This window comes from Sus scrofa, chromosome 2 (genome assembly GCF_054392235.1).
Source record: "Sus scrofa isolate SSC_HxYL_T2T_F1_AM1 chromosome 2, Sscrofa_HxYL_maternal_Yorkshire_Landrace_v2.0, whole genome shotgun sequence".
In the NCBI taxonomy this organism is placed as follows: Eukaryota; Metazoa; Chordata; class Mammalia; order Artiodactyla; family Suidae; genus Sus; species Sus scrofa.
Window position 1 is genome coordinate 92277170 of NC_139384.1, and position 11586 is coordinate 92288755.

General features: G+C 44.1%; 1 protein-coding gene across 6 annotated transcripts in view; it reads left to right on the plus strand.

Moving 5' to 3' along the window:
* THOC3 (THO complex subunit 3) overlaps positions 1-11586 on the plus strand; it is a 291571-nt gene that overhangs the window by 152808 nt on the left and 127177 nt on the right. For 3 of the 6 annotated variants that reach the window (XR_014838023.1, XR_014838027.1, XR_014838022.1), the window contains 3 exons: positions 3489-3638; positions 4004-4100; positions 7803-7874. The gene's annotated coding sequence lies outside the window, so the exon portion shown is untranslated. Of the gene's footprint in view, positions 1-3488; positions 3639-4003; positions 4101-7802; positions 8524-11586 lie in introns of those variants that run through there. The other 3 variants (XR_014838028.1, XR_014838033.1, XR_014838032.1) reach the window with 3 other exon arrangements.

An 11586-nucleotide genomic window follows, 5' to 3' on the forward strand; every position in this document is an offset into this window, starting at 1 on the left:
TCTGGAATTTTAAGACTTCTCTATGAATCTTACACAACAGGCCCAGGATTTGCAGAGCCCGGGGTTTAGGCTCAATTCTGCTGCTAAACTGCTGAGTGACCTTGGGCAAATCACCTCTGCCCCCAAGCTAAGTCTTCCCTTCTCCCCAGGAGACTCTCCCCGGTGAGGGAGAGGATCACGTGAGTCAAGGGCCCTCCCAGCTTTCGCTAGCAGAGAAAAGGTTTCCTCTTTCACATTTGGTCTCCTGCTGCTGAACTGGCTTTCCTGTTTGGGAACCTCCGAGATTCTCCACCTCTTTTCTTGCTACTTGCAACCTCCCAGAACCAAGCCCTGTTCACAACCTGCTGCTCAGGTCCCCTCTTCCCCCTTCCTTCCTTGCAGGCGTCTCTCTGGAGGTGGGGGCGGAACCCTGGGGAGGAGGGAGGGGGAGCGTGTAGCCGCCAGCTTCGTGAGGCTTCCCCGCGGTTTCTCGGCCCCCTCCCCCCACGGAAACTCAGCCTCACACTTTCTAGGGATGTTCCGGGGACAGCCAGAGTCAGTGACTGCAGCAGCCGGCCTCAAGCACCTGTGCTAGTTAGGCTCTCTGAAGGAAGTCCGTGGTCCTGAGCTAGGGTGGAGGTGGGGGTTTGGAGGAAAAAGGGGGTGGCGCGCTCCTTCTTCCCAGCCTAGGCCCAGGCTGCCCAACTGTGGCCCGGGACCCTTTTGTGCTGTTTTCCCTCCCACCCTCTTTCCCACTTCCAGCCGGGACCCGCCATTGCATGGCCAGGCCTTGGCGAACTACAGAGCCAAGATGGTGATGAGCGATTGTGACTAGGCCCCCCTTCCCAGGTCGCCCCTGACACCGCTCTGGGGTAGCCGAAATTCCCCCATCAGTGCCACCATCCACTCCCAAGAAACGCGGGAGGCCCCAGTTCCTGGTCTTTGTTCCCTGCTCGCCAGGAAGCTGGCGCCCGCCGAGAGCTGCCCGCCGCCACGGTGCTGACGCGGGGAGCGGAGCCCGTGGGGGCGAGGGACCGGCCTCCGCGGCGGTGGTACCGAACCCGAACCAAAGCAGGAGAGGAGCTGGCGGGGCGGCGGCTGTCCGCCCGTGGAAGGGCTCACCCGGGGGGAGTACCCCCGCGGGAGCGGGAGCTGTCCCTGAGGTGGTGCTGAAGCGAGAAGGAGCCCGAGGCGCCCTCCGCCTCGCCCCGGAAGAGCCGGCGGCAGCTGAGCGCTACCGGGAGAAGGCAGGCAGGCGGAGGAAACCGCCCTCTGGGAGCCCCGCAGCGCGGGGCCTATGGCTGGGGTCTTTCCGGCGAACCTTCTCCAGCGGAGGAGGTGGTGGCTCAGCAACAGAGAGCGCGCGCGCGTTCTACGAACCTGTTGGAGGCTGCAGCTCCTCCGCGGCCGACCAGGGTGCCCGGGACCGAGCTTCTGGAGCGCCTCTCCCTCCCCCTCTTCCTGGACTCCTCCGCGGAGGCGCTCCTTCCTGCCCCGACTAGCACATGTGCACGCTGGGGGCACTGAACCCCTCTTCCGTCCGCCCCGAATGTCAGCCGAGCTGCCGGGCACAGAGCCGAGAGGCCTCCCCCAAGGGCAGACCCGCTCCCAGGGAGACCCAAGCTTCCAGAGAAAGGAGGCGGGGGCTGGCGACGGGGACGAGAGAGGGCGCCAGCAGAGGTGTCTGAAAACAAGAGGGAGGCATGTGGGAGTTCCCCATACAGTCGTGTCTGCCGTGAAGTTCGGGGACAAATGGGGTCCTGTTACTTAGGGAACAAAGGACATCCTGCCTTGGAAATATCTATCTCTCCATTTCTGTGACTAACGACCAAATGCAGATCTTGTACCCTCTCTGTTGCAAACTCCACTCACTGATTCAGCTGCCTACAGCCCCTCACTCTAGTCCTTCACCCACCATTCCTGAGAGGGAGCATTCTAAACCTTCCATATGTATCGTGTACCTATAATACAATGCAAGCTCTTCGTTGTGGCATTTAAGACCCTTTGCCAGGAAGACTCAGCGTCTCCTCTTCAGCTTGTTCCCACGAGGGCAGATATCCACTCTTTTGGAACAGGTTTACCCCAGTGCCTTAGCACCTGCTGCTCCCTTTGTCTGGAATGTTCTTCCCTTTACTACTTGTACTTTATCTTCAATTTAAAATGTCCTCATTCTCAAAGAATATTAACTAATCCCTAAGGCACAACCATTCTCTTCTCTAAGATCCCCCAGCCTCTACATCTCTCTACAAGGCTTCTTGTCACATTGTATTGTAATTACTTATGTATCTATATTCTCTGTTACCAGGCTCATAAAAAGTGGTTGCATATTTTATTTTTCTCTGTATTTCCATCTTCTAGCATGGTGACTGACATATAATAGAATTGAATTATATCTGCTGAGTGAATGTACATGTGAGAGAGGTCAAGAATTCCCATTGTGGCTCTTGGGTTAAGAACCCAAGTAGTATCCATGAGGATGCGGGTTTGATCCCTCGCCTAGCTCAGTGGGTTAAGGATCCTGCATTCCCGCAAGCTGCAGTGTAGGTTACAGATATGCCTTGGATCTGGTGTAGCTGTGGCTGTGGTGTAGGCTGACAGCTGCAGCTCTGACTGGACCCCTAGTCTGGGAACTTCCATATGCCTCGGGTTCAGCCCTAAAAATGCAACAACAAAAAAAATTTTATTTATATGTTTTCTTGCCTATCATTGGCTTTCCCTCAAATGGGACTGAGACTTTACTAGGGCAAAGGTTGTGAATGTCTAATTCCCTGCAGTATTCTCAGTAGTTAGCATTCTGAGGAGCACTAACCTCACACCAATGAATCTGTAGTCCCCTTCTTCCTGGAATGGTTTGAGCTATTGTGCATGTCATCATGCAATCTTCTATTAGGTATAAATTAACGAGAATGTTTAAGGAAAGAAGGTCACATTTATATTCCATGGGCTGGGGAAGAAGAGAAGGTGGAGGGTTATAGATGTGTGACTGTGAGATGACAGGTCCGAGTCACAGTCCCCTTTCACCATAGCAACTCACTTTCCACATCATAAAAAGCACTTTCACATTCATAATCTCATTGGATATTCATAACAACCTTATCTGATAGATATTATTCTCTCCAACATTGAAAAGATCTGAGGCTAAAAGAGCAAGACTAACTTGACCAAGATCACACAGTCTATGTGGTGATGCTATTCCCAGTACTGTATTGTGTGCTGAGGATCTAGAACTAAGACATGGCCCATGCCCTCCTGGATTTAACATTAGTAAGAGACACGGCACAGAAACAATAGATCATAATACAATTTTATAAATAGTCCAGCAGTGGTTCTCAAGCTGGGGATGGGTAGGTTGGAAAAGAAATGGATAGACTGCTAGGGTCAGAATAGAATTCTTCTCAATAACAATTTCAATTTGTTCAGCCCTTTCCAGGTATCAGGTACTGTCCTAAGTATTTTACACATGATGTCTCAACTTATCATTCCTGCCTATGTCTATCCCCATTTTGCAGAGCTAACAGAGATTTTGGGAGGTTAAGTAACTTGGCCAAGGTCATAAGGCCGGTAAAGAGCTGAGCTGGGACTTGACCTGAGTTTGTTTGACTTGAAGCTGGAGTTCTCAATCATTATGCACCCCCAGATCTACTGAATCCGAGTGTCTGGTGAGTAGGGATGGACCTAGGATTTTAAGGTGATTCTTAGGTCATTCTTTTATATCTTCATCCCATTTGAGAAATGCTCACGTAGACGGTGAGGCAGAGGGATGAACACTGTCTGTGGGGAGGAGTTACAGAGTCGAAACTGGATCTTGAAGGATTAAATGGGAGTTTCCAGGCAGACTGAGGTAGAGTGTTTCAGACAGAGGAAATGGAATATTCGAGATCCTTTCCATACCTTCGAAGGTATGGAAACCAGGGGACTGGTTGTGCTTCGATAGAAATGGAAAGTAAACCTGGCAAAAGGGATGAGAGATGGGAAATGAGTGTGGAATTCAGTTTGGACTTCACTGTATGCTTTTATCCTACAGGCAATGGAGAGCCATTGAAAGGCAAGAGCTCTGCTTTAACAACTGGCATCATCACCTTGATCATCTCACAGTAGCAACACTGGGTCCGTCCTTTACAGTATGTAAAGTGCTTTCTACTAACAAAAATATCACTCTGGAGTGATGTGGTCGTGAACTTCCATGAGGAGTCCATACATTTGGGCTTGTTCTTATTGTTCCTAGAACCTAGCAGAGACCATGGTACAATGTAGGCGCTCACTAAGCATTTGTTGAAGAGGAAGAAATTGGAGGAATCAGTTTAGAGGCTGCTGTAATCATTTAAGTAAGAGAGGTTTGAGAGAAGCATCATTTAATTAAGAGCGCAGAATTCTTTGAACTACTGACTCTGGAAAATTAAAAACCCATGGCCCTTACCTCTGAGCACTTTGAGGAGGCTGGAATTTAGTTATCCATAATGGCTGCTGAAAAATTGCAACAGTTTTCCTCTCCAACATACAGAAAATCATCTTGGCACCTAGGCGGCCAACACCCAGCCAAGCCAGGATTTCCTCTGCACTTTAGGTCTTTTGGCTCCTGGATTTTGGTCTCAATGGTCTCTATTATGTGGCAATAATATTACATGCCATTTTTTGTTTCAGTGTTTTAAAAGGCCAATCACCATGTTAATGAAACTCAGTCTTGGCTCCAGAATTAAATCTACCTTCTGTTTCTCCACCCTTCTGGGAAGTCCACATGGACCCTGATAATGGCTAACTTACAGACAATTGACTTTTATCAGGCCCCTTTAAAGCCTTTGACATATATTAATCCTATGAGGTGTGCCTCATCTCTACTTTACACATAAAGAAAAAAGACATCAAGAGACTTGCCCAAGGTTGCACCCTGTCAGAGGTAGGCTTCAAACCCTGGCTGTTTGACCTGGGTCTGTAGGCGCCAACTCTGTACATGGCTGCCTCCCAGGTACAGATTTTCCCACTCTGCTTCCTCCCAGACCTGTATAAGCCTGGACAAATAATTTAATCTCTGAGAGCTTCAGTTTCCTCTTCTGTTAAATTGAGATAAAAAGGAATGTTGCTGGGGATGGGTGGGAAATGAGGTAACATATGAAGGTGTCTAAATGGTGCTGGCTCCTTTCCTGGTCTTCCTCATCTGGACCACTGGTTCCACATCTGCCCAGCTGCTTGGTCCGCTGTCGAATTCTTCCTTTCCTTCAGTATCCCATCCATCAGCAAATCATTTAAGCTCTTCCACCAAAATATATCTTAAATTAGTCTACTTCTTTCCCTCTCCTCTACATCCCATCTTGTATACATCATCCTCATCTTCAGCTGACTACTACAACAGCTTCTTAACTGGTGTCCCTGGTTTCCATTCTTGCCCCCCCAAGTGATTTTTAAAACATATATCCCATGTGGAGTTAGTAGATGCAAACAGCTGTATTTAGAATGGATAAGCAATGAGGTCTTACTGTATAGTGCAGGGAACTATATCCAATCTCTTGTGATAGAGTATGATGGAGGATAATATGAGGAAAAGAATGTGTATATATATATATATATATATGTGTATGTATATGGTATATATGTATGTGTGTGTATGTATGTGTGTGTGTGTGTGTGTGTATGTCTGGGTCACTTTGCTGTACAGAAGAAATGTACATAACACTGTAAATCAACTATAATTTAAGGAATTAAAGGAATACCCCATACAGAAAAGAATGCAAATCGTGAAAACAAGTTTGATTAATTACCACAAAGTGATCACACCTGTGCAGCCAGTGCCCAGAGAATGAAACGGAACACTGCATGTCCCCTTCATGACACCCGAGTTATTATCACCTTACTCTTCCTCAAAGAAGAGTTATTATCACCTTATTCTTCCACAGTTCTTACCTCTGACACTAAATTAGTGTTGCTGACTTATGGAACCATACAGAATGTATTTTTTGTTTGGCCTCATTTCCTCAGTATTGTGTTTGTGAGATTCATTCATGCTGCCTTTGTCAGCAATGGGTTGCTTTTCATCGCTCTATTATTCTACTCTATGACTATATCTCAATTTGTTGATGAATTTTTGCCTTCAAACTTTGTATAAATCTTTTGTGCATATATATATATATGTAAGAGTTTTTATATATAAAATCTTTTGTTATATATATATATATGTAAGCGTTTTTATTGTCCCATGAATGAAACAAATGTGTGAGGTGTACATATACTCAACTTTAGTAGTAGATATTTCCAAACAGTTCTCCAAAGCAGGGATACCAGTTTATACTCTTAGAAGCTGTGTATGAGAGTTCTCATTGCTCCATATCCTTACCAATACTTGGCATTGTAATCTGTTTTTACTTTTAGCCATTCTGTGCATGTAGTTCTTTTAATTGGAATTTACCTGATGGCTAGTGAAGTACTTATCTACATGTTTAATAATTATTTAGAAAACTTCTTTTGTGAAGTGCTTGCTCATGTCTTTTGCCAATTTTTCTACTGTCATATCTGTTGTTTTCTTATTGATGTACTGGAATCCTTTATATATTCTGGATAGGAATCCTTTGAGACTAGATATATTGTTACTGTCTTCTCCTAGTCTGTGGTTTTCTCTTTTGCTCTCTTGATGGTGTCTTTTGAAAAACAAAAGTTGCTAAATTTAGTGCAGTTCAATTTATCAATTTTTCCTGTACAGTTAGTGCTTTTTGTCTTCTGTTTAAGAAATTTTTATCTATTCAAGGTCATGAAAACATTCTCCTTGTTGTCGTTTAGAATCTTTATTATTTTACCTTTTTCTTCAAATTTACGATTCACATAGAATTGATTTTAATGTGTGGTGTGAAGTAGGGGTTAAGATTAATTTTATTTGACCATATGGCTACCCTATTGATACAGCACCATTTATTGAAAGAAAGACCAATTTCCCTTGCACTGTTCTGCATGCTATCTTTGTCATAAATCAAGTATTCGTATTTGTTTGGGCCCTATGTGGCTTTTAAAAATATGAAACAGGAGTTCCTGTCCTAACTCAGCAGAAACAAATCTGATGTGTATCCGTGAGGACCCAGTTTTGATCCCTGGCCTTGCTCAGTGGGTTAAGGATCCAGCATTGCCATGAGCTGGGCGTAGGTCGAAGACACAGCTTGGATCCCGCATTGCTGTGGCTGTGGTGTAGGTGGGCTGCTACAGATCTGATTTGACCCCTAGCCTGCTAACCTCCATATGCTTCAGGTGTGGCCCTAAGAAGACAAAAACATAAAAAATAAATAAAAATAAATAAAAATATGAAACAGATAAAGTTATTAGCCTCCTATCCCTCTAATAAATCTTCCTACTGAACTCAGAATAAAACACTAAGTTCCTCTCAAGGCCTTTAAAATTTCTCATGGTCTGTCCCAGCTATCTTTCAGATCCTATTGCTCCACCTCTCACCTTCTTGCTTCCTCCACACCAGCCACACAGTGTCTTTTCATTCCTCATGTGCACCTCTCATTCACAGCTCAGGGTCTCGGCTCTTTTCATTGTTGCTTACTTCTCAGCATTCAGGCCTTTGTACAAACGTCTTCTCTGGGAAGTTGTATCTGTCTACATTCTCTGAAATAGCCCCTTCTCATCATAAGTTACACTCTATTTGATTACCTTGTTTCGTTTTTGAAAACACTTCTTACTCTTTGAGACATTTATTTGTTTTCAGTTTCTCTCATCAGAATGTAATCTCCATGAGAACAAGTCAGCTGTGTTTCTCTCTGAACCCACAGAGCTGGGAAAAGTGGCTCAATGAATGTTGGTTGACTCAATGAGAATGATACCTTCTCCGCTCTATTTTCCAGGCCATCCACTTCTTACGTCTGTGTGGTGCAGAGCATCTCAAAAGTTGTGGCACAGTGTGACACACTGACTAGGTAGGTTGAAAAATTCCACCATTATCAATTTCACACATGACTTGTTTTCCTGTTTTTATTGATGTTCTTAAGATCCTAGCTGTCATTATTCCAACAAATCAATTTGTACTAATTGTTGAGGGAGAAAAGAAGGAAAAATGTTATTTCTTGAACACTTATTTTACCTTACTCAATTCTAAACAGCCACTTGAAGGGAAATGTTATCACCTCCAGTTTACAGGTAAAGAAACAACGACTCAGAGAAGCAAGAATGGTAAATGCTCATAAAACAGTACAATCAGGTTGCATAAAAATTACTGTGGAATTTATGGGCTATGGAAGTTCCCAGGCTAGGGGTCAAATGAAGCCAGTTCAAGTCCATATCAAGATATTCCACATGATTGGAGTTCCCATCATGGCTCAGTGGTTAGCGAATCCGACTAGGAACCATGAGGTTGCAGGTTCGATCCCTGGCCTCACTCAGTGGGTTAAGGATCCGGCGTTGCCGTGAGCTGTGGTGTGGGTTGCAGACAGGGCTCGGATCCCACATTGCTGTGGCTCTGGTGTAGGCTGGTGGCTACAGCTCCAATTGGACCCCTAGCCTGGGAACCTCCATATGCCAAGGGTGCGGCCATAGAAAAGACGAAAAGACAAAAAAAAAAAAAAAAAAGATATTCCACATGATTCACGGCACATGCAAGTAAGGAATTTAGCAGAAGCTTTAAATATTGGTTTTGGGGGAGTTCCCATCGTGGCTCAGTGGTTAACGAACCCGACTAGTATTCATGAGGATGCAGGTTCAACCCCTGGCCTCACTCAGTGGGTTAAGGGTCCCATATTTCATGAGCTGTGGTGTAGGTCGCAGACGTGGCGTGGCTCGGATCCCGAATTGCTGTGGCTGTGGTGTAGGCCGGCGGCTATAGTTCTGATTAGACTCCTAGCCTGGGAACCTCCATATGCTGCTGGTGTGGGCCTAAAAAGACAAAAAACAAAAATATATATATATATATATATATATATATATATATTGCTTTTGTGGAATAGTACTTATATTCTAGGCTTGGTCTAACCCCTTACCAAATTTGTGACATTGGGCAAGCCACATGAAACCAAATTTCCTCATACATAAGGTGAGAATAGAATCGAATCTGTTTTTTTTTTTTTTTTTTAAGATTATTGAGAGGATTAAATGGTAATATGCCTGTCAAGTGCCTGCATATAAAAAGAGCTCAGGGAGTTCCCATTGTGGCTCAGTGGAAATGAATCTAATATCCATGAAGACGCAGGTTCCATCCCTGGCCTTGGTGGGTTAAGGATCCACATTGTCATGAGCTATGGTGCAGGTCACAGATGTGGCTCAGATCTGGTGTTGCTGTGGCTGTGGTGTAGGCTGTCAGCTACAGCTTCAGTTCGAACCCTGAAAACCTCCATATGCTGCAGGTGTGGCCCTAAAATAAAAGTAAATAAAAATTTTTAAAAAGACAAAATAAATAAATAAGAAAAAAGAGCTCAGTAAATGCTGTCTGTTTTTTTTTTTTTTTTTTTTTTTTGGTTGGTTGGTTTTTTTTTTTTTTTGCATTTTAGGGCTATGGAAGTTCCCAGGCTAGGGGTCGAATAGGAGCTACAGATGCCAACCTACACCACAGCCACAGCAACACCAGATCTGAGCCACATCTGTGGCCTATACCATAGCTCATGGCAATGCCAGATCCTTAGCCCACTGAGTGAGGCCAGGGATGGAATCCACATCCTCATGGATACCAGTCAATATTCGTTTCTGCTGCGCCACAAAGGGAACTCCATGGCTGCTATTATTATTGTTGTTGTTTTGAATAGTAATTCAGTTGCTCTTTTAAGATGTTGCTGAGAAGTCACAATAGGAGATGAGATGCTTCACAGTAACTCATGTAGAACTTTATAGAATTGTACACAAAATCCTTCAAATTTTGACAGTGATCTTTTTCTGATGGGAAAGAACATTCTGAGCATGTCTCCACTTCTTTGTACAGAGAAATAGGCTCAGAGAGATCTTGACTTGTCCAAGGTCATAGAGCTTGGCTCCCAACCCAAACCCATTTGACTCTCAAGCTTTGGTACAATTCAAGTCACAAAGATCCCCTCCCCTGGCTTCTGAAATCACAGTCCCTCCCTTGGCCATTGTGTCTGCCACAAGGATAGAGAAAATCCAGAGATAATCCCTAAACCTCATTTGAGCTAATAATCACATCCATTTATCTCTCCACCAAGCTGCTTATTGTAGCAGTAGACAAGCAGTCCAGCTGATCAGGGTCAGCAACTTCTCTGGCACTGCCTGGTTGGGGGTAGAGAGGGTTCTAATGACTAGGTGGGAGGCATAGTCCTAACAGAGAGAATAGCAGATAAGCAGAGCCTGGCTCATTGTTTATGGGTGGCATCCAGGGACTAAGGACACCATTATTCGTATCTCTCTGGGGCAACTGAGAGGCAAGTCCTTTGTGAGTGTTTATCCAGTCTCAGGGACCAGAGATGATGGGCTCTCCAAGCTTCAGTTTCCCTAACTGCAAAATGGAAACAAAGATGCCTGTGTGGCAGGGTCCTTGTGAAAACTCAATGATATGTATAAACAGGTACTTGGTCCCTGATACAGGAGACAGAATTAGGTGGTACCATTAGAAATTATATTATAAAAGAATATTAATTAACATGGGGAAAAGTTCAAAATGAGTGCATAGAGTAAATGTTTTGTTAGGTATAAACTATATATAACATTTTTGTTGTATACAAATATGTATATATATATAATACATATAATCTCTCTCTCTAGTAATATAGATATATAGACATACAGATATTTTAAATGCTGAAAAAAACATACGCTAAGATGGTATGAGTGTTCATTTTTTTCTTTACATCCCTTTATACTTTTCAGGGTGTGTGTGTGTGTGTACACATGTGTGTGTTGGAAGTGCAGGGAGAATGTTGGGGGAAGATAATGGTCTCTCTGATGGAGCTGAATTAACATAAAGACTTATTTCTGAGACTTGTATTGAGCTGTTGGTGAGAGGACTTTAGTAATCTTTGGAGATACTGGCAGATATCCTATGACAAGAGAGGAGCCAGCTTTAGGATGCATCTACTGTTGTAGTGAGGAGAGCTAGAATGAAATTGGATTCTTGGTGCCATCGTTTGAGAGTCTGAGTCAAGCCTGACCTGAGCTAGGCCAACCTCTGCCCTTTTCAGTTTATATGAGGCAACACCTTTCCTTTATTGTTTAAACCAATTGGAGTTGGGTGTTCTGATACTTTCAACATAAAGAATAATGTGAGAAAAAGAATATATATATATGACTGGGTCACTTTGCTGTACAGTAGAAGCTGACAGAACACTGTAAATCAACTATAATGGAAAAATCAAAATCCAAAAAGAAAAAGAATTCTAACCCCTATATATGGGTTCTGGGCCCCTGAAGTTTGATGAAAGAAGGTTGGACTAGATTTGGAATTTTCTTTTTTTCTTTTTTTTAACAATCGCATAAGGAAGCATTTATTTGAGGTTTAACATGAAATCACACAGGAGTTCCTGTCATGGCTCAGTAGTTAACGAATCTGACTAGGAACCATGAGGTTGTGGGTTCAATCCCTGGCCTTGCTCAGTGGGTTAAGAATCTGGCGTTGCCGTGAGCTGTGGTATATAGATTGCAGATGCGGCTCAGATCCTGCGTTGCTGTGGCTGTGATGTACGCCTGGGGATACAG